The sequence below is a fragment of the Pelobates fuscus genome, chromosome 5 (assembly GCF_036172605.1).
Source record: "Pelobates fuscus isolate aPelFus1 chromosome 5, aPelFus1.pri, whole genome shotgun sequence".
In the NCBI taxonomy this organism is placed as follows: Eukaryota; Metazoa; Chordata; class Amphibia; order Anura; family Pelobatidae; genus Pelobates; species Pelobates fuscus.
The window spans coordinates 233,640,578-233,664,428 of record NC_086321.1 but is presented as its reverse complement, the minus strand read 5'-3'; the positions used below and the strand labels follow the sequence as shown (position 1 = coordinate 233,664,428).

Here is a 23,851-nt window from a genome sequence, read left to right as displayed (position 1 = left end):
ACGTCCTGTAAGCCTGTGTACTTATGCACAAAGCGTTGTACGATCAGATTACACACATGTGCCATGCACGGCACATGTGTCAACTTGCCCAACTTCAATGCCGCCAACAAATTTGTTCCGTTGTCACAAACCACTTTGCCGATATCCAGTTGCTGCGGAGTCAGCCACTTTTCCACCTGTGCGTTTAGGGCGGACAGGAGTGCTTGTCCGGTGTGACTCTCTGCTTTCAAGCAAGTCAAACCCAAGACGGGGTGACACTGCCGTATCCGGGATGTGGAATAGTACCTGGCGAGCTGGGGGGGGGGTGCCGTTGATGTGGAGAAAGATGCAGCAGCAGAAGAGGACTCAGCCAAGGAGGTTATGGAAGAGGATGGAGTAGGAGGAGTAGAAGAGGTGGCAGCAGGCCTGCCTGCAAGTCGTGGCGGTGTCACCAACTCCTCTGCAGAGCCACACATTCCATGTTTGGCAGCCGTCAGCAGGTTTACCCAATGCGCAGTGTAGGTGATATACCTGCCCTGACCATGCTTTGCATACCAGGTATCAGTGGTGAGGTGGACCCTTGCCCCAACACTGTGTGCCAGACATGCCATTACTTCCTTTTGCACAATTGAGTACAGGTTGGGGATTGCCTTTTGTGAAAAAAAATTTAGTCCGGGTACCTTCCACTACGGTGTCCCAATAGCCACAAATTTGTTGAACGCCTCCGACTCCACCAGCTTGTATGGTAAAAGCTGGCGGGCTAATAGTTCAAACAAGCCAGCTGTCAGACGCTAGGCAAGTTGGTGACTTTCTGACATTGGCTTCTTACGCTCAAACATGTCCTTGACAGACACCTGAATGTGGGCAGATGAGCGGGAACTGCTCAAGGCGAGAGACGGAGTGGGGGATGGTTGAGAGGGGGCAAGGAGGACAGCAGTGGTTGACGTGGCTGAAGATGCTGGACCAGGAGGAGGATGGCGGCTTTGAGTTTGTGTGCTGCTTGTACTCATGTGTTGATCCCATAGGCATTTGTGATGTGCGATCATGTGCCTACGCAAAGCAGTTGTACCTAGGTGGGTGTTGGACTTCCCACGACTCAGTTTCTTTTGGCACAGGTTGCAAATGGCATCGCTGTTGTCAGAGGCAGACACACAAAACAAATGCCACACTGCTGAGCTCTGCAATGACGGCATTCTGGTGGTGGACACAGCATGCGTTGATTGGCGTGCTGTCGGGCTGACCCCGGGTGCCGATGCATGCTGTCTGACTGTGCCACTAGCTCCTTGCGATGACCTCCCCCTGCTTCCAACTCGTCTCCTCCTCCTCCTCTCTGTCTCCCCATCTGAACTTTCTCCCTGTTCTTCTTCTTGCTGAGCGGGCACCCACGTGACATGCATGGACGCATCGTCATCATCAACCGCTTCACTTGTATCTGATAACTCAGCAAAGGAAGCAGCAGCGGGTACAACATCATCATCATCACACCGTACGTCCATGTGTGTAATGCTGCCTGACTAAGACATATCCCTGTTTTTTACATCCTCTGGCAATAATGGTTGCGCATCACTCATTTCTTCAAACGGATGTGTAAATAACTCCTCTGACAGATAAAGTGAAGCGGCTGTGGTGCTAGTGTTGGTGGTGGCGGCAGGCGGGTGAGTGGTATCTTGAGAGGTGCCCGTAGCTAAGCTGGAGGAGGATGGTGCGTCAAGGTTCCGAGCGGAAGCTGTAGAAGATTGGGTGTCCTGTGTTAGCCAGTCAACTATGTCCTCAGAACTTTTCAAGTTCAGGGTACGTGGCCTCAGAAAATTGGGAATTATTCTAGGGCAAAAGGGAATCACAGCTCCACGACCACGACGGCCCCTGCGGGGTGGCCTGCCTCTGCCTGTCATTTTTTTTGGATTAGTGGTACTATGCGTGCAAGCTACTGTGAGACCAGATATGAGTGGCAATGTGCACTTGCAGAGGATGGCAGAGTACACGCTGAAGGCCTGACACACCCGCTTGAAGACAACTAACTGCTATTCAATCTATAACAGTGAAAAAAGTTTTTGGGTTTTAAATGCACGATATTGTGACACTAGATATGAGTGGCAATGTGCACTTGCAGAGGTTGGCAGAGTACACGCTGTAGGCCTGACACACCCGCTTGAAGACAAGTAACTGCTATTCAATCTATAACAGTGAAAACAGTTTTTGGGTTTTAAATGCACGCTATTGTGACACCAGATATGAGTGGCAATGTGCACTTGCAGAGGATGGCAGAGTACACGCTGTAGGCCTGACACACCCGCTTGAAGACAACTAACTGCTTTTCAATCTATAACAGTGAAAAAAGTTTTTGGGTTTTAAATGCACGCTATTGTGACACTAGATATGAGTGGCAATGTGCACTAGCAGAGGTTGGCAGAGTACACGCTGTAGGCCTGACACACCCGCTTGAAGACAAGTAACTGCTATTCAATCTATAACAGTGAAAAAAGTTTTTGGGTTTTAAATGCACGCTATTGTGACACCAGATATGAGTGGCAATGTGCACTTGCAGAGGTTGGCAGAGAACACGCTGTAGGCCTGACACACCCGCTTGAAGACAACTAACTGCTATTCAATCTATAACAGTGAAAAAAGTTTTTGGGTTTTAAATGCACGCTATTGTGACACTAGATATGAGTGGCAATGTGCACTTGCAGAGTTTGGCAGAGTACACGCTGTATGCCTGATACACCCGCTTGAAGACAACTAACTGCTATTCAATCTATAACAGTGAAAAAAGTTTTTGGGTTTTAAATGCACGCTATTGTGACACTAGATATGAGTGGCAATGTGCACTTGCAGAGGTTGGCAGAGTACACGCTGTAGGCCTGACACACCCGCTTGAAGACAAGTAACTGCTATTCAATCTATAACAGTGAAAAAGTTTGGGTTTTAAATGCACGCTATTGTGACACCAGATATGAGTGTCAATGTGCACTTGCAGAGGTTGGCAGAGTACACGCTGTAGGCCTGACACACCCGCTTGAAGACAAGTAACTGCTATTCAATCTATAACAGTGAAAAATATTTTTGGGTTTTAAATGCATGCTATTGTGACACCAGATATGAGTGGCAATGTGCACTTGCAGAGGTTGGCAGAGTACACGCTGTAGGCCTGATACACCTGCTTGAAGACAACTAACTGCTATTCAATCTATAACAGTGAAAAAAGTTTTTGGGTTTTAAATGCACGCTATTGTGACACCAGATATGAGTGGCACTGTGCACTGGTAGAGGTTGGCAGAGTACACGCTGTTGACCTGACACACAGACGCTTGCAGACAACTAACTGCTATTCAATCTATTACAGTGAAAAAAAAGTTTTGGGGTTTTTAAATGCACGCTATTGTGCCACCAGATATGAGTGGCACTGTGCACTGGCAGAGTACACGCTGTTGGCCTGACACACAGACGCTTGCAGACAACTAACTGCTATTCAATCTATAACAGTGAAATTTTTTTTTTTAAATGCACGCAATTGTGACACCAGATATGAGTGGCACTGTGCACTGGCAGAGGTTGGCAGAGTAGACGCTGTAGGCCTGACACACAGACGCTTGCAGACAACTAACTGCTATTCAATCTATTACAGTGAAAAAAAAATTTGTTTTTAAATGCAAGCTATTGTGACACCAGATATGAGTGGTGGCACTGGGCAAGTGGGCACAGTGTCCACTGTGAGCCTGACACAGAAGCTGACAGGCAGGCAGGCAACTGCAATTAGATTACACACAAAAAAGCAGACTGATGTTCTAGCCCTAAAAAGGGCTTTTTGGGGTGTTGTCCTTACAGCAGAGATCAGATGAGTCCTTCAGGACTGTAGTGGACACTGAATACACTAGCCTAGCTATACATTTCACTATCAAATGAGCAGCAGCTACACTTTCCCTCCTCTATCTAAGAATGCAGCTTCAGAATGAATCTAAAATGGATGCTGTACAGGAGGTGGGAGGGTCTGGAAGGGAGGGTCTGCTGCTGATTGGCTGGAATGTGTCTGCTGACTGTGAGGCACAGGGTCAAAGTTTAGTCAAAGATGATGAATAGGGTGCGGATCGAACCGCGCATGTGTTCGCCCGCTGTGGCGAACGCGATCACGCTATGTTCGCCGGGAACTATTCGCCAGTGAACAGTTTGGTACATCACTAGCCGAGAATTTTTATTCTATTTATTATTTTTTCAAATAATTTTTTAATTAATTCTTCTAGTTAAGAATGTACTATTAAGGTTAGGAAGACACATTTTAGTAATGAGGAGTATGTTCATATTAGGATTCAGACACAAACTGAATAAAGATATTCAAATAAATGCAATTTTTAAAGTCATATTTGTGGATTGCGGTTTAAGTGTTAAGGTTTGGGCTAGGACTGGTCTAAAAATATAAAAAATAAGTCTTAAGGGGACACTCCAGGTAACAATACAACTTGAATGCATATTATAGGTTTCACTAAAGGAACACTATACTTTGTAGTTGTTCCCTTCTTAGGTAAGATTTACTTACCTTATAGACTGCTCTCCATTCCCAGAGCTCAGCCTCCTCGGCTGAGATCATCAATCTTGTTGATCTTAGCCAATAAAATGCTTCCCTAAATTGAAACATTAGATGGAGAGTGGGTATGAGCTGCAAAACATCGCTTCACGCCAATTAGATGAACTCTATGAGTTTAGATTGTCTATTGGAGTGGGAGCACCTCTAGTGGCTGTCAGGAAGACAGCCACTAGAGGCATATTAACCCTGTAAACATTGCTGTTTCTGCAAAATAACTGCAGGGTTACACAGACAGGGGCATAGCATCCAGACCATCCATTGAGATGAAGTGTTCTGGGTGTCTGTGGGATCCCTTTAATATGCTGGTGGTAGGGTTTGAATGCTAACATCTTTGTAGTTTTATGCAAAACAAAAATAATATATACATTGTAAAATGCTGCCATACTCCCCATAGAGCATCACATAAAATGTACAGGTAATTGTCAGTGTTTTATTCAACTGTATAATTCCAAAGAAGTGAAGGTTTCCCTTGAAAGTTAAATAACACTTGTCTAACAAATGATACATTTCATACAAAAATGTTTTGTCTTAAAACTCTTTTAAAAATCCTTAGCCACAAAGGCTCATCTAGCTATTATTTTATTCAGTAATGTTTTAAAGTGACATAGAGTTATGAATTGAAGATGCCGTTGATAAAGTATAAAAACACCGTCCTAGATAATGATTTGATGGGAATACTTCATTCACTCCTTGTTGAGGGTTTTTTTATGAGTGAATGTCAGGACAATCAATATAAAGGTGTCATGTGATTTGTATTTAGCAGTTTGCTGAGCAGACAAAGCATCTTATCTAGCTATGTAGACAAAACAAATAAGCAGCAAATTCACCAATCACATTACTATGAAAGTACAGACTTAAAAGAAAGAGATCAGACAATTTTCAAAGACAATTTTCTCTGCAGCATCCCTCTATCAACATATTTAGATATCCTTGGCAGGTTAATGCAGGCCATTTTCACAAAGCAACCAAATCAATCCCTTGTACGCTTTCAGACCACTAAAGCCATTTTGCAGTTTCTGAAAACGATAAGCCAAAATGAAGATCAGGTTAGAGAAATCTTTGGTGACAGTGTCATTTCAGATAGGGTTTTGCTTTGGCAGTCATATCATTTTATTGCTTATCAACTTTCTCTGCAAACCCAATTATTTTCTGTACTGGGATCAAATGATATCATGCATAAAAACTTGGAGGCGTTCTAAGGTACCTTCCACGGAGTCACAGAAGTAGCCTGAAAATATTGCTAGATCACTAAATATTATTATGGACAAACTGGCATTTTAGTTCATCTAAGTGCTTCTTATATTAACAGAACATTTTGTATTAAATGCATTATATATCATTTTGGAATAGCTGTGTATTATTATTTTTTTAGCTGAAAATATAAAGTTCTTTCAGCAAGACTACATCTAGTCAAAATGCATATATATATATATAGAGAGAGAGAGAGAGAGAGAGAGAGAGAGAGAGAGAGAGAGAGAGAGAGAAGCTACTCAACAACATGCATTGGCATAAAAGAAAAGGGACGTAGAAACATTTAAAAGGAATTAACCCTTTTACTGACATGTATACATCAATTTGTGTTGTTTCTTTTTTAATTTGCTTGTATGAGAATACAAATCTGAATATATTTTTTTAATAAACATCCCTTACCTACTTTAACCCCTTAAGGACACATGCCATGTGTGACATGTCATTATTCCCTTTTATTCCAGAAGTCTGGTCCTTAAGGGGTTAAAGCCTGCTACGGTGGTTATGGTACCCAGAGACCAGAACACTATTCGTCAATAATCTGTCAATCCATAACCCTTAATTTGTTTTGAGTGCCTGTGGACCTTCCAGTCTTACTTGAGAGCAGAAGTTCATACTGTGTCATACTTTTATCAAACATTTTATATTTACTTTTATCAAACCAAGTCTCATGCAAGATTTAGACAGTATTTATTGATTGAAAGTGTCTGATGACCAATCAATACTAAATAAACCTGGTATGCATTGGTATGTTAATACAGAAGTAGGAACCTCGGACTCCTGGCACCATAACCACTACAGCACACTTTAACAGTTATACTACGTAGAGTATCCATTCCCTCCAGCATTGGGACTCTCCTTGAAGAGAAAATAATTTCTCCATCATAGCTTCAATCTGTGTCTCACACAGAGGACTGCTAATTATTTAACTGCCTCTCTCCTCCTCACTGTAAAGGAGAGTGCATGAAATGATGCATGCAGGACACCTGAAAATCATCCATGGGGAGGGGAAGACTTGGATTTAGAATGGATTTAGAAAAACATTTGAGCATTAAAAAACTTTTTGCTGTATATGCAGGAAATGCCTTTTGAATTACAGTTGTCATTGCTTAGTGTTCTGAAATTCTAATTATTGTATTAGTAATGTTTTTTTTTTTTCTGCTGCCTTTATGGAAGTTAGCATTGTAAAAAGGCCTTGTTTCTTAGAAATACATATAAGATATATGTTGACTGAAATATGTTACTGACTACACCGAGAAAAACGTTGCTGCTATGTTAATCCCTATACAATCCGTGATGTTGCACTCTATATTCGATGCAATATTGCTCCAATGTGGATCAGCAAGTGCCATACTCGCATAGGAATAGGGATGGCTTTGGGGATAGTGTAAGGTTGGGATAATATCACATGAACGAAGAAAGGAAAATGTGTTATTTGTGCAGGCTTTCAAGTACTTCAAAACAAACTTGGTACTGAAGTGGTTAAACCAGCAACATTATTTTAAAGTCATTGTGGCCTTTAAACAGTTCAGTGGGCACAATCTTGTTTAGTTGTTGAAGGTTTGATCAACCAATTTTTTTCTATAAAGGGCAAGACACATCTCAAAGTGACACCTCATAAACAGAGCAGAACACATTTATCAGGAAGTTGGTGCCATTCAATCACTAATCCCTTTCTTTGGACCTCATATATATACTCGGATGTTTTGATTTCTATTTTGAAAATGAAGTTAACATTTAATCCCAATTACTACTCTTCAGTGGTTATTTTAATTTCACAGAGAAACATTTCTCCAATGGGTCTCCAGGAAGTCCTTCTTCAATGTGCAGACAGGTTATACATAATTCACTCCATACTAACATCTAGAACCAAGACAAACTTGGCAACAAGTTGCCAACTAGCTGTACCTTTCCTGGTTAAATATGTTAATATTGTTGTTATTATTATTACTAATGAACTCCTCCCTCAATTTGCGGGAGTCTACAGATCTCACATTTTACAGTACTACAGAATAGCAATCAGGTAGAAGGGGTGTGGTAGAAGGGATGTGGGAGCACAAAATATTTTAGACGGCAATATGTGTATTATGTTTTTTGATAGGTAAAAAGGTTTACATTCAGCTGAAAATAAGTGATGGTCCCTGTAAACATCCATAGGTAGATTATTCATAATTTATTTTGTAATTTAAAATGTTATGGAGCAAATGAAAAATTGCAATGCATAATCTAAACCTTATTATAGCTACATATAGTAAAAACTGTAAAGCTAGATTTGGTTTATTATAAGAGTATGTCAAAACTTCATAATATATTCCAGCTCCTCTGATCTCTCTTTGTGCTAGGTTGGCGCTAAGTCTCCTCTTCCGATGGAGGAAGGCTGAGGGGGGGAATTGCGAATGCGCGGCAAGCGCCGCAAATGCATTAGGCCCTCTCCATAGTAAAGCATTTCTATGGGGATTTAACTAAGTTAATACAAATACAAAAAGGAAATATACTATATAAAGGGAATTTAGCCTATGTGTTATCTCGTAAAATATCTCTGTAAAACATGAAGGCACGTTTGAACAGCTTCCTGTTTCTAGTCACCCATGTCTACTGAAACATGTAAAAGAATAATTCAATGCGAAAATACTTCAAATAGATATTTCTCATATGAATTCATTGGGGTGCCAATAATTGTGCCACACATACATTTAGCAAAGATTTGTTTTTATAAACCTGTGTTGTGTTTGCAATTGTTTGATAGCAGTGTATTTCTTTTAAAAACAAACGATTAAACAATAAATACAATTATATATCATATTTCTTAAATTCTCGTATTTACCGAGCTTTCCAATATTAGTGGAAAGCACTGTACAATTCAACTTAACTGGATATTTTTTTTTAATTTTGCGTGTTTCTGATATTTATGACATTGTGCAGTTATGATTAGCCTCCCCCACAATGGTAGTTTAAAGAAATAATCGCTTTGCAAATAATTCCTAGTTATGTCATATTCTAACATATAAAAAAGAGAAATGTGTAAATTTATGGAATGTTATATTTATTGTTAAAATGTATTATTAATAACCAGAAAACTGCACATTTGCAGCCTCCCATGAAGTTAACAGCTTCAACTTCTTCCCTGCATGGGCATTTATGTACTTAAACATTCGACAAAGTGTCCCCCTACTGGCATTATAAGAACAAATCTCTATAAGTAGCATTCAGAAATGTCTTTTAAAAGTATTTTTGTGTAATGGAAAGTGGATTTTCCATTATGAACAAAACACATATTTTTAATAATATTATTTGTTCATGTTTTAATAGTATTAGGTGACAGTCATGCTATGTAGGTGATTGAGCCTTTTATACCTTAATATGAAATACAGATCTCATACAAATTTTAAAATGGTAGTATTGACCTTTTTTGCAATATTTGAATGATAAATAACTGTATATGCATATTCTCATTTATTTAAAGGGAAACTCCAGTGCCAGGAAAACGATCCATTTTCCTGGCACTGGAGGGTCCCTCTCCCTCCCACCCCCCAATCCCCGGTTGCTGAAGGGGTGAAAACCCCTTCAGTCACTTACCTGAGGCAGCGGCGATGTCCCTCGCCGATGTCTCCTCCTCTGCGACGCTCCTCCTCTGTATTGCGTCGGCCGGTGGGCGAGACTATCTCGCCCACCGGCCGAGGAGACCTAATGCACATGCGCGGCAATGCTGTCTCCACTTAGGAAAGCATTGAAAACGAATTTAAATGCTTTCCTATGGGGATTTGAGCGACGCTGGAGGTCCTCACACAGCGTGAGGACGTCCAGCGACGCTCTAGCACAGGTTTCCTGTGCTATAGAGCAGGAAGTTCCCTCTAGTGGCTGTCTGATAGACAGCCACTAGAGGTGGAGTTAACCCTGCAAGGTAATTATTGCAGTTTATAAAAAAACTGCAATAATTACAGTTGCAGGGTTAGGAGTAGTGGGAGTTGGCACCCAGACCACTCCAATGAGCAGAAGTGGTCTGGGTGCCTGGAGTGTCCCTTTAAACCAATTAAGATCATTTGAGGAATAAAATGTTTATCATAATTTAACATATACACATACACATTTAAATATACATATACACATTTAAATATTATCCACTTGCATGTGTTTGTCTGCAAGACATACTGTTTCACAGTTAATGCTACTTTATTATTTACCTAAAATCTCAATGCCAAGAATTGTACGGCAATACTTAAAGATGTGAGTTACGAACAATATTAGGTATGAGAATTGGAAATGTAAGGTAAATATATCCAACGTAGTTATTTTTCAGATAAAATGCTCATGTCAAGTCGCCATAATTTGCTCTAGTTAATAACCCTCTAAGTGTTTTCATGAAGCATGTTAACTTGTCAAAAAGTAATCTCTTCAAAGGCAATCCCTAAAATATGCCACTTTCATATATATTCAACTCTACATAAGCCAGCCAAAACATTGATCTGTTCCTTCATTATATCCCTGATTGAATATTGTGGGCGCTAAAGGAGCACTAGATAAGCTTGTTTTCCTGTCACTATAGGGTTATTAGGTCCCCCCTCCGGCTGGGCTGAAGGGGTTAAAACCCTTTCAGCCACTTACCTTAATCCAGTGCCACGCTCCCTTGACGCTGGTGACCTCTCCTCCCCCTGCTGACGTCAGCCAGAGCCGCGTGCGCATTCAAACTGCCCATAGGAAAGCATTGACAGCCCAGCCCCCCCTTTGCAAATTAGGGGCCTCTAACAAAATCATGCATACATTGTTATACGTACAAACACGCACACGTGAACACTGCCATACACAGAGATATGCACGTAACCACAAACCAAGATTCACACACTTATGTGCACAACATAGATAAGCTCACACTGCCACACACAGATATGCACACATTAACACACTCTGAAACACTCACACTGATTCACAGATGTACATAGCCACAATGCCACACACAATACCATGCACATATATACACACATAGTTAAACTCCCATGTACACAATGACACAGACAGATTCACAATGACATTAACAGCTACATACACACATTTAAAAAATAAAATCTACATTTTAGCCACCTTCTTGGCATTATACCTTTTGTGTGCGGGAGGGTGGCAGTTGTACGCTGTAGCTTGCTATATTGCTTGCCCCTCTCTCCGTGTGTGCACTGGTTCAAAATCTCAGAAGTTCTACAGAAGGGAAAAGCCACAGCAAAGTTGTTAAGGTGTGTTCAAGGGCTGTTGTCCAGAGTGGCTCAGTTTGGGGAGATATTTAAATATCCCCAACCAGACCACATTGCATTAAGGCACTTGAGTATTAGACCAGTCCCAAGAAAAGAGCATGGACTCTAATGACTTTATGGTGGCCATTAGTGTGAAGGACAACCGATAAGCCTCCACAATCCTGTGGACGCTATTGCGTCTACACTGGCTGCGCTACCTAAGCTGATAATACAGATATAGATGATGTGATATTTTTACTTTACACATATAAGTTCTTAACAAATGAATGAATATCAATTAAACTGTGTTTCCTGTTCTTCATCAGGCTCAGGATTGGAATACAATTCATCCACAACAGGAGATCGAGGTAAGGCATATTGATTTTCTACTAATAATTTTGGTTTAATTGTTGGTTTAATACTGTTTGCTGGAAATCTACTTTATTATTCTCAAGATCAAATCTATTGGTTTATCTCTTGTGGCAGATTGATGGACAATTACGTTTCTTTAATTGCCATAAAGCTATTCGGGATTTACGACATATCAGTTAAATTTAAACTGGAGATGGAAGAAACATTACAAAAATCAAGTGATCAAGTGGCAGCTTAATAAATTCTTGTATTGTAAAATAATTGTAGCCGTTAATAAAATGAGATAGTGGCATCACAGCATCACAAGACAACTCAATAAATGGAAAGACAGGTTTTCATCGTGCCTGAGAGTAAGAGTAAAAAAAAGAAAATTATTGAAGGTTCTGTATGATTAATTGATTGACAGTATTGGTGCTAGTGGGACACTCCAAGTACCCTAACTACTACAGTGCACTGTAGAGTTGATGGTGCAAAGAGAGCATTGGACCCCGGCCCCCTCCAATGTAGCCAAACTATTTTAGAAAGGTTTTGTTTCTTACCTGGGTTCAGGAGCTGTTTCCAGCCTTCACTGCAGCTACCAAACCAGTAGTTAATGCTACGGAGTTATGTAACCTTTTTGAATGAAGTGCTGCACCACTGGGTTTATGTCATAAAGAGAGCTTGCGGTTCTTCTATAGCTGTAGTCAAGGCTCAAAGTGGCACCCAGCAGACTCTACCTCAAAAGTCAAACCATTCTAAAATAGTTTGACTACTCTTGGAACCATAACCACTATGCTGCTCTGTAGTGGTTATGGTGCTTAGAGTGTTCCTTTAATTTTTGTTTAACTTATTATAATTAAGAGCCCAAACAAACACCACAGTAAATATAAATAAAACTGTATGAATGGCTTATTTTATTGAATCCTTTACCTGTCATTCTGGGGATGATGCATGTGAAAGGGATACATCTTAAACCACTGGACTTCTCCTAATATTTGCAAATACGAGTAATGTGTGTATCAGGCCTTTTTTTCAAATATTTACAAACTAACCAAACACATTTACAGTTAGGTGTGGAAACATTTGGACACTGACACAAGTTTTGTTATTTCAGCTGTTTTCCAAAATATATTAAAGTTACAGTTAAATAATGAATATGGGATTACAGTGCAATTTCTCAGCTTTAATTTGAGGTTACGCAAATCCAAATTGGAGGAAGGGTTTAGGAATTACAGCTCTTTAATATTTAGCCCTCTTTTTCAAGGGACCAAAAGTAATTGGACAATTAACTCAAAAAGCTGTTTCATGGACACGTGTTAGCTATTCCTTCATTATTTCTTAATCAATTAAGCAGGTAAAAGGTCTGGAGTTGATTTCAGGTGCGGCATTCGCATTTAGAAGCTGTTGCTGTGAACCCACAACACGTGGTCAAATGAGCTCTCAATGTAATTGAAACATTGAGAGACAGACGGAAAATTAGGACTGGCCAAATCAATAGTTTTTGGGGGAAAGAGAACACACCGGTGATCTCTGTAACACAAAAAGTCCTAAATATTCATGGAAAAAAACTGTGGTGGATGATCGTAGGATCCTTTCCATGGTAGAGAAAAGCCTCTTTACAACATCCATCCAAGTGAAGAACACTGTCCACAAGAGCAAATACGACAATATACAATTCATTCAAAAGCCTCAATAAGAGAAAGGCCAGTTTATACTTGCCAAAAAACATCTAAAAAAAGCCAGCCTAGTTCTGGAACAGCATTCTTTGGATAGATGAAACTAAGATCAACCTGTACCAGACTGATGGAAAGAAAAAGCATGGAGAAGGCTTAGAATGGTTTACGATTCGAATTAAAGCTTGAATTGCATCTTCGGTGTTTTATTTCAAATCCATTATGGTGGCATACAGAGCCAAACATATAAAAAATTGGGTCAGTGTCCAAATATTTAGGGGCCAACTGTATATTAAAAAAGTATTAGGAATAACATAATTTTTGGTATGTCTCCTTTAATGTTTTATTCTTAAATACTTTTAATTTCAGAGACATAACTATATTGTTTTAATGCCAATATAAGCCATTTTATTCATTCTGAACTATATACCTTATACATGCCACATTCTTCTGTCATTAACAGTACTGTTTTATCAAAACCAAGTTATATTATTGCTGTCAACTTCACAATTAATGGGATTACCTAAATGTCTCTTCTTATCTAGGACTGTCATGGTCCTATTAAATACCGCTAGCATTTTTTTCAAACAATTGTTGGACTCTTGAACGTTCTGGAAAACGATTCATGGCTTTGATTAATAGGTTGGAATTACCATTCATGAATATAAAGATGGCAATATGTACATTTATTTAATTGACAGCATCATTTGTCACTACCTGAACACTGAATTAAGTGGATATTGTTTTAATTTAAATACACCAGTTTCCAGAAATCTGTGGGAAATCCTACTGCATATATTAACGTGCAACCACTCCTGATAACAGAAGCTGTTGTAATAATCTTACACGCTTTCCAGATATGTTCTAGAGCGCTATTTAAATATTTTTTTTTATGTTATAAAGGCATGTCATTCTGTGTGTACTGAACTTGATTTAGTTTATTGAAAACCACATCCTTTTTATGATTTAAAGGGTTGATGAGCTGCCTTATCCTTCTCTGTGCAAGTTATTGTGAAATGCTCCTGTTTTTTACAGGGTTGATTTTCATTGTTTATATTGTATATATGTAGCAATCAGTTTGAAAAGTAAAGTAAACTGAGACGTCATATATATTTTGATGTTAGAATGTGAATGTTACCCTAAAATACATCTGCACCCAAGCTAAGAACAGTGTATATATATTCATCTAAAGGTGGAGGTGTTCACTATACACTGACATAGATACATGCAAGCTGTTGTGTTTTCAAGTATTAAACAATAGGTTCTATTAACACGACAGTAAAATGTGGTGAGTTAGCAAGTTAAGTCTTGCCAGTACATTTTGCAATTATTACTCTGTGAAGTCATATTGTTTTGTGAAGGACATGTTTCTAGGTTTAACCTTTGTTTATGCAGCCATGGAGTCTTGCTCCTGTCATTGGATCAAATAGTACCCAACACAGAACTCTAACAAAGAATCTCATTTGTATCAAGCCTGTTGTAGTAGTCTAGGAATTACAGAATGCCAGGATTTCCGGAATACACTCGTAATTTGCTTATCTGAGTCTACAAATGAGACAACTATTTCCTGCTTAATTAAATTTTTCTTATTTATTTTTGTGATTTCCAAAACGCTGGTTTAGAGGAGCTTCCATTACTAGCCTACACTCTATGCCAGGCGTCCTCAAACTCCGGCCCTCCTGATGTTGCTGAACTACTACTCCCATGATTCTATGAATGCAATAGATAGGCTGAGAATCATGGGAGTTGTAGTTCAGCAACATCTGGAGGGCCGGAGTTTGGGGAAGCCTGCTATATGCTATAAGGTTCCAGCTCCAACATTGTAATGCTTTCAGAGTATTCGCAACATACTGAACACTATAAAATGCAGTGTGATGCTGTATGTGAAGAATACTACAGAGCAAATGTGAGGCTGGCTACTTTTCATCTTAAGAACATTATCAGGGTTATTCACTCCGGATGGGCAAAATTTTGTTAAAATGGTCAAATTCCAACTGGAATGGCAATTCTCATATTTACTACAGCTAATGCCAGTTGGAATTCAGTCAACCCAATTGAACTGGCACCAAACAGCGGCCGCGTTTGGTGTTTGCATTAAAATCAGTGCTTTTTGCAAAGTCTGAGATCTGGAATAGGTTTGCAAGCGAACGATAATTTGAAGTACTGCCTGCCCAGTGGCAGCACTAGCCTGGCTAGCAAAAATAATAATATTAATAATAAAGCATATTACTCTATTGGAGGCATGCATACCTTAATTATGTCTACATTTGCCATGCCGTTCATCTGGGCATATAAACTAACCAGTGAGCAACCAGCTGCCAGCTATTGCTATCCAGCTGCTAAAATGACCCAACTGTTAAATACCGACTGTAAAATACCTGTCACTGGCCAGCAGACAGAGTCTCCATAAAAAAAGAGGGGGACATACTAAAGTCCCCTCAGTCCTCACCTGTGGGCAGCGTGTGGAGGCATTTAAAAGAAATTAAAGAATGCTACTGTCCAACTCCCCTGAAAAACCTAAGGCTAATTGTCAGATCCCTGGTGAATATGGGTCTGCAAGCCCCTAGTGACCCTCCTATTTAAAAATCCCTACTTACCCTTCACCCTAATAATATTGAGGAGCTGAAGAGGACAGTTTAATAAAATTTCAGAGCCCCCAGTTTAGTGTCCACCCCCAGTTATTTATTAATAGCTTCACCTTGGTTAGCTGGGGGCAGGGGCGTACCTAGAGCATTTGGCACCCAGAGCGGAACCTAAATTTGGCACCCCCCTCCCCAACTTTAAAATGTAAAGAAAAAAAAAAAAAAGAAAAATGTTTTTAATGTTTTTAGCACTGAGCAGTGCTTGTGTGTTTAAATGTAAGCATGTTTTTGTATGGAGTGTGTGAGTGAATGTAGGAGTGTGTTTGTATGTAGTGTTGGCATTTGAATGCAGGCAGACATTTGTGTGTTTGTATGTAGTGTTGAGGTTTGAATACATGGGTGTACTTGTGTACAGTGCTGGCGAGATGCAAAGATGTATGCACATACACACACACACACACACACACACATATACACACACTTATACCCTTGAAGATATATAGACATACAGATGCACACAGACAGATAGATACACAGACACACACTCTGACACACACACAGATACATAATTACACATAAATATACACAGACACATAGGTACACACATGCAGATACATCGACACGCAGATACAGACACACAGACACAAACACTAACACAAATACACAGATACAAACACACATGCAGGTACACAGACACGCAGTCACCCATAGATAAACAGATACAAACACACATACAGATACAAACACTGACACACATACAAATACAGAAAGACATACAGATACACAGATGCAAACATGCACAGATACACATGCAGATAGACAGGTACACTGTGGGTGTGATTTTATAGTGGATGCACTGTGTGTAGTGCATGTAGTGTGCGTGTTTGTGTTGTGTGCGTGTTTGTGTAATGAATGTAGTGTGTGTTTTTGTGTAGCGGATGCAGTGTGTTTCTGTAGTACATGTAGTGTGTGTGTATTGGATGTGGTGTGTGTTTGTCTAGTGGATGCAGTGTCTGTTGTGTGGGATAAGTACTGGGGGAAAAGGGGTGCAGTTTTTTTAATTAGTTGGGCTTATTCACCCCTTCCCTACTCAGGCAAGAGGCAGGGTGGGGGGGAATAAGCCCAACTAATTAAAAAAACTGCACCTCCTTTCGTCAGTACTTATCCCACAAAACAAACACACACAGTACATGCACTACACAAACAGACACTGCATCCAAAACACACACACTGCATCCACACACACACTATTTCCCCCCTCCCTGCCTCCTACCTATGGCCAGGAAGGGGAGACACAATTCCTTGGCGGTCCGGTGGTAATAGCAGGCTTATGGTGAGGAAAGACCCAGGAGTCATCTTGCACCCTCCAGAAGCTGCATGTCTTTTCCTCTCACGAGTCGTGATAGCATTGCTGCGGGTTGCCATGGCAACACTCCAGCATGCATTGCGTGTCACGTGGAGCATTGCCATAGCAACCTGTGGCAGCGCTCTCGCGGTTCGTGACGGGAAAAGACATGCTGCTGCTGTAGGGTGCAAGATGACTACTGGATCCTTCTTCATCATGCAAGAAGATACAGGGGCAGCATTCTGCTGCTTCTTGCATGATGAAGATTGGCCCAGAAGTCAAAATGCCGCCCCTGTCAACGTGTGCCCCGGGCACCCCCCTAAACAGAGGCACCGGGGGTGGATCATCCATCCCGCCCCCCTTAGTTAGCCACTAGCTGGGGGACTTTAGCACACACCTCTTTTTTTAAAAAGCCGGTAACCTGTCCACCCCTTGTTAATGGCTTTGAGCCGCACCTGAATTTCTTACTGTTCTGCTCAAAGTGGACAAGAAAGGAGGAGAGTGGTAAAATAGAAGTACATCCAGGACATCGTTACAGTGACTTTACAGTGCTGGGCATATTCCAGTGACTATAAAGGGATCAATAGCTCAAATAGGCACTTGTGAGGAGTGAGTGACAAGTGAGGAGTCTAAGGCTGTGGCCCTTCATGCCCATCCTGAAGGATGAGCTTGAAAGAGGCCGGTCTATCATGAAAAGGGGACACATCAGTCAGAAATGCATGCACACCCATCCCAGCTGGCCAACCCCAACCAGTGTACTCCATGCACAGTGTTCTTGCAGCACTCACAACTAGTAGATGCTGGGCTTCCTTCCTGAGCACAGCTTAGCATTCTGATAAGTTAGACTTTTGTCTAGCTATGACCTCTACCTGTTCTATTATCCCTTACTGGATTCCTGCATCAATCTTTGCTCAAATGTCAAAGTTAATCTAAAGTCCTGTCTGGAAATTCCAGACAACCAATAATTGAAGTTCATGAATTATTAAACTGCTATTATAAAGTTGCCATATCTTAGTACATGAGATACTATCATCAAGCTACACTTTAAGTGTAAATATGGAGCTCTGCACTTCTTGTTAACCCCCTTAAGGACACATTTCATGTGTGACATGTCATGATTCCCATTTATTCCAGAAGTTTGGTCCTTAAGGGGTTAAAAAAAACAAAAAACTAAAAACATGTAAATCACATCCACTCTCACAAAGAAGATCCAGAAGATCCTTCATAAATAGTTTGCCAATAGCACAGCTTTAAAGTCATCTTCATAAATAAAACAATGTATGTTGCTTTAGTAGTTTGACTTCTAATCAATCTCTAGAAAGCACAATACTTTGAGATTTGAAAAAAAAGGTCTACTTAATTTGCAGACATTTTGCATTAACCTTAAAAACTTGAACAGTCAGCATACTAGATAAACCATGTATTGATTTTAGTTCCATGTATTGAAAAAAAAATTAACTATTGCGTTCATATGTATTGTGATCTTGCATAGAGCAATCACATTTTATAAGATAACAGCTATAAGAAGAAATAAAAACTAAGAAGAATATAATGTAATAAAGACAGGCAGACTTTCTCCTTTTTGTTCAGGATAAGAAAGAGTGAGGAACTATTAAATGTAGGCAAAGGTTAGTATATACCAGGCATAGGCAACCTTCGGCACTCCAGATGTTGTGGACTACATCCTCCATAATTCTCTTACACCCATAATACTGGCAAAGCATCATGGGAGGTGTAGTCCAAAACATCTGGAGAGCTTTTATATTTTCTGATTATATAATCATCAGCAAAAAATATTTTTATATATATATGAACTGACTATGTCTTGTTTTTTGTGTTGTTGTGTGTTTTTTTTAATGGATGCTACAGAGCTGTAGTCTAACCAAGAATTTCAGATCTCTTGTTTATGTTCTGTCTTTCAAGTTTGTATTTATTTATTTTTTTGAGCTATCTCCTATGTGAAACACAGAAGGACTGGTTCCTGGCTTGGGATTCAGACCTATTTCTATTTATCAGGAATGTGTTCCTTCCAACAGTACAAACAAGTAGTGCCAGGTACCATTGTGCAAGAGACCTGCCACAATGGAAGTTAAAATGCCTCAAATCCCTCCACAAACATCAGCCAGGCACTTTATTCATTGGAGAACAGAAGTGGTTTAATGAGGAAAACACAGTCTAAGACAAACGCAAAGGATTTGTGGACCTTTTTGTTGACATAAAGGAATGGTAGGGAGTTGCACAGCAGACACTTTAGATGGGTCTGGAAGGCCTCTCCTAAAACCCTTGGCAACAGATGGAAACATACACATAATCAACAATAGATACAGCGTAGCCCAACAAACAGTGAGTTATCTCAAAGTGCCAACACCAAAAGGAAAGGCCCAACAATGGAAGATTCATATAGTCTAATTAGTTTTAGATTGCAATGGTATAATTAAATTTATGCATTCCTAGGATCAATAATCAAGATGATCACCGGAATGTAAAGGTAAAAAAATAATATATGTAAAGTCCCTGTAATCAATATGATTATTTCCCGTTAAAGGGCCCCTTTTAAACACAAACACCCCACCACATCAGTAACCTCACTGCACAATTTATAGTCATTTAGTTTACAATCAATTTTATAGGTTTTGGTTTGTCCGTGCACCTGGCTGTCAATCAAACAGCTACCAAAAAGAAATAAGTTTTGGACACATTTTATTATCAATGTCAGAACTTTGAGAATGCTGACACAAAATGCTGTCTTTTGGACTTGCAGGCTCCTTATCAGTTCTAATAATCCCAATTTTCAGAGCTGTATGCATGCTGAAGAATAATCACTAGCTTGTGTAATACCATTGGTGAGATCCTGACGGTCATTCTTTTACAGTTTGTCCTCAACACTTCTTCATAAAAAGTATTTGATTGGTTGATCCTGCTAGGAATAGCCCATTATCATTATGGTAAATGTGAGAACACTCATACTAGTTAAAGCTAAAAAAATAGCTTAGAAAAATAGTAAAAGAACAACAGTGTGATAGTGAAATCCACATCATATTCCGTATAAATCAATTATAAAAAGAAAAAGGTTGTGCCAACTTTACATCCCTATGCATTTCATACTTTCTAGCACTTACTCAGATTAGTGGTAAGTGCTAGAAAGTATAAGTCATGTAATTGACAGTTGAAATAAAGGACATCAATATTGGTCCACCAGTGTCTAAAAAGAAAAAATAATACAAAATATGCAATAAAACAAAACTGCAAACAAAAATATAGACAAAAAACATACCGGTAATCAAAATTCGTCTTCCACAAAAACCGAACCATACTTAAAAAAAAAAAAGTCATGAGAGAAAGAAAAATGATAAAGAATAAATCAATTGGATAATGTGAAAATTATAAAAACATGTAACAACAGAAAATAATACATATATATTTTTTTCTGCCCTTATTTTCAGTAGCGACAATCTTTAAACCCATTCGGCTCTGCACTCTGCATTATTTCAGTAGTCTGTATATTATGTATCTCACTACCATTTTAAAGTGTTCACTTTTTGTTTGCCTATTCATGTTGTTTTTAAAACTGTTTTAGAGTTGGTATTCAGATAAAATTACTTGAAACCTATTGAATATGGATGAGCCTAAAAACCGCCAGGAACACAGTTAATGAAATCTTTTACCCATGGGCCATAAATAATTACCAAGTACACTTTGTGGTTGTTTATCTATTCTGTACAAAATATGGTCATATTTCCAGACGTATATTGCCTGACTCTTTTCCCCTCTAAATCCTTCCCTATGTAGAGAAAAAGGGTTTGCTGCCAGGTATAACCGCATGTATGTAGTTAGTCATTCTGTTTTCTAATATACTGTTCTTTTGCTCTTGTGCAATATTCCATTGGCTTCACTGAAAATGCATTTTTGACAACAGTTCAGCAGAACTCTCTTACTATAAAGCTCTCTTGTTATTACCCTGCCTTAACCTTCCCAGGCTGATGATGCCATATGCTGGTTAAGATAATATTGATTTTTCTTTGGAAACCATTTTGTGCAGGAACTATTTCTATAGCATGTAAGTTAAAAGTATTTGATCCTCTGCAGATCGTAGGAACTGAGAATCGCACTTCACTCAGAATTCTAAATCATTGCATATTGCCAATTTCCTAATCCAAAATATGTTTCTGGTTTCCACTAGCAAGATGGGAGTCAAATAAAACGTTCTACTATGTACTGCTTGCTGTGTGCAGTTCTCTATAGCAATCAAAATGTAAAATGTAATACAAAAAATTATTAGATCAAGACGAAAACACAAAAAAAAATCACCATTTCACCACCATCAATATTGTCTTCACGGGACATTCCTCTGTCATGACAAGGGTTAAAAATATATATTTCATCCTATTTAAAGGAACATTCCACATTGCAAAAAACCTAAAAAGCTGTTTAGTAGATACTCCCAATGAATACATTGTGGGTATATCATTGTGGGTATATCGTAAAAGACCTTTCAAAAGCTGTAGTTTTCCCTCGGTAGAGAATTACAGTCTTTTCACATGGAAATAAATTCTCATTGAGAATCCTTTGAAGCTATCGCTCAATGCCAGGGTACACTGGTCTGATCTGAGGTATGAGAAGAGGTATGTACAGGAGACAGGTGCTAAATAGTGATGTACCGAACTGTTCGCCGGCGAATAGCATGTTCGCGTCCGCCGCCGCGGGCGAACACATGCGGTGTTCGGTCCGCCCCCTATTCGTCATCATTGAGTAAACTTTGACCCTGTACCTCACAGTCAGCAGACACATTACAGCCAATCAGCAGCACACCCTCCCTAGCAGACCCTCCCACCTACTGGACAGCATCCATTTTAGATTAATACGGAAGCTGCAACCATTTTTCATTTTTTTTTCAATTTATTATTTTTTTTTTTTAGTGCATATAAATGTTACAAGTAGATACTACCCCCAGACACTCTGTGTTACTGCAGATACTCCCTCCAGGCACCCTGTGTTACTGCAGATACTCCCTCCAGACACTGACACAGAGCAGAATAGGGACTGTTCCCCCTACATAGGGTCACTTGGCAGATATGGATTGACACCTATCCTAAGGATCCCTGATAAACACTGACACGGAGCCCTCCATGGGTGAAGATGGATTAATTTTTTTTTGTGCTCGGGTTTTTTATTTTATTTTTAAGTTCGACGGGTATGATGGCTTTTTATTTGGCCTTTTTTGGGGCTAAAAAAATGAAGATTTTAGAAGAAGAAGACGTTGAATAGTAAGTTGAATTTTACTTTACAGGGTAGTAATTTTATTCCCCCTTCACTATTTTTTTAGGGTGAGGGGGGTAGGTAGGGGCTTTTTTATTTGGTTGTGTGACTAGGGGCTTGGGGACACACACTGCATACACACTATACACACACTGCACACACTATACACACACTACACACAATATACACACACTATACACACAATATACACACACTGTACACACTATACACACACTATACACACACTGTACACACTATGCACACACACACTACACACACTGCATACACACACTACACACACTGCATACACACTGCACACACTATACACACACTGCACACTCTATACACACACACTATACACACACTGCATACACTATACACACTCTACACACACTGCATACACACTGCACACACTGCATACACACTGCACTAACTATACACACACTGCACACACTATACACACACTGCATACACTATACACACACTGCATACACACTATACATACACTGCATACACACTATACATACACTACACACACTATACACACTATACACACACTACACACACTACACACACACACTGTACACACTATGCACACACTGCATACACTATGCACACACTATACACACACACTACATACACACTGCACACACTGCACACATTATACACACACTACACACACTATACACACAATATACACACACACTGTACACACTATGCACACACTGCACACACTGCATACACTATGCACACACTATACACACACACACTACACACACTGCATACACACACTATACACACTCTATACACACACTGCACACACTATACACACTATACACACACACTATACACACTCACTATACACACAATATACACACACTGTACACACTATACACACTCACTATACACACAATATACACACACTTTACACACTATACACACACTGCATAAACATACATTTAAAAAAAATTGCAGCTGTTTTTTACATTTCAAAGTTGGGGAGGGGGGTGCCAAATAAAGGATCCGCCCCGGGTGCCAAATGCTCCAGGTACGCCCCTGTATAGAGGAGAGCCATGTTACTCTGTATATAGAGAGGAGCCATGTTTACACTGTATATAGAGGGGAGCCATGTTACTCTGTATATAGAGGGGAGCCATGTTACACTATATACAGTGGAAACATGGCTCCCTCTATATACAGAGTAACATGGCTCCCTCTATATACAGAGGGGAGCCATGTTTACACGGTATATAGAGGGAAGCCATGTTATTCTGTATATAGAGGGAGCCATGTTTACACGGCATATAGAGGGAAGCCATGTTACTCTGTATATAGAGAGGAGCCATGTTTACACTGTATATAGAGGGGAGCCATGTTACTCTGTATATAGAGGGGAGCCATGTTACACTATATACAGTGGAAACATGGCTCCCTCTATATACAGAGTAACATGGCTCCCTCTATATACAGAGGGGAGCCATGTTTACACGGTATATAGAGGGAAGCCATGTTATTCTGTATATAGAGGGAACCATGTTTACACGGTATATAGAGGGAAGCCATGTTACTCTGTATATAGAGAGGAGCCATGTTTACACTGTATATAGAGGGGAGCCATG

The 23,851-nt window shown here is 39.7% G+C and overlaps 1 protein-coding gene across 13 annotated transcripts in view; it reads left to right on the top strand.

Moving 5' to 3' along the window:
- PTPRD (protein tyrosine phosphatase receptor type D) overlaps window positions 1-23,851 on the top strand; it is a 1,559,142-nt gene that overhangs the window by 1,095,817 nt on the left and 439,474 nt on the right. For all 13 annotated transcript variants that reach the window (XM_063455118.1, XM_063455128.1, XM_063455127.1 and 10 more), the window contains exon 9: window positions 11,352-11,393. The gene's annotated coding sequence lies outside the window, so the exon portion shown is untranslated. The remainder of the gene's footprint in view (window positions 1-11,351; window positions 11,394-23,851) is intronic.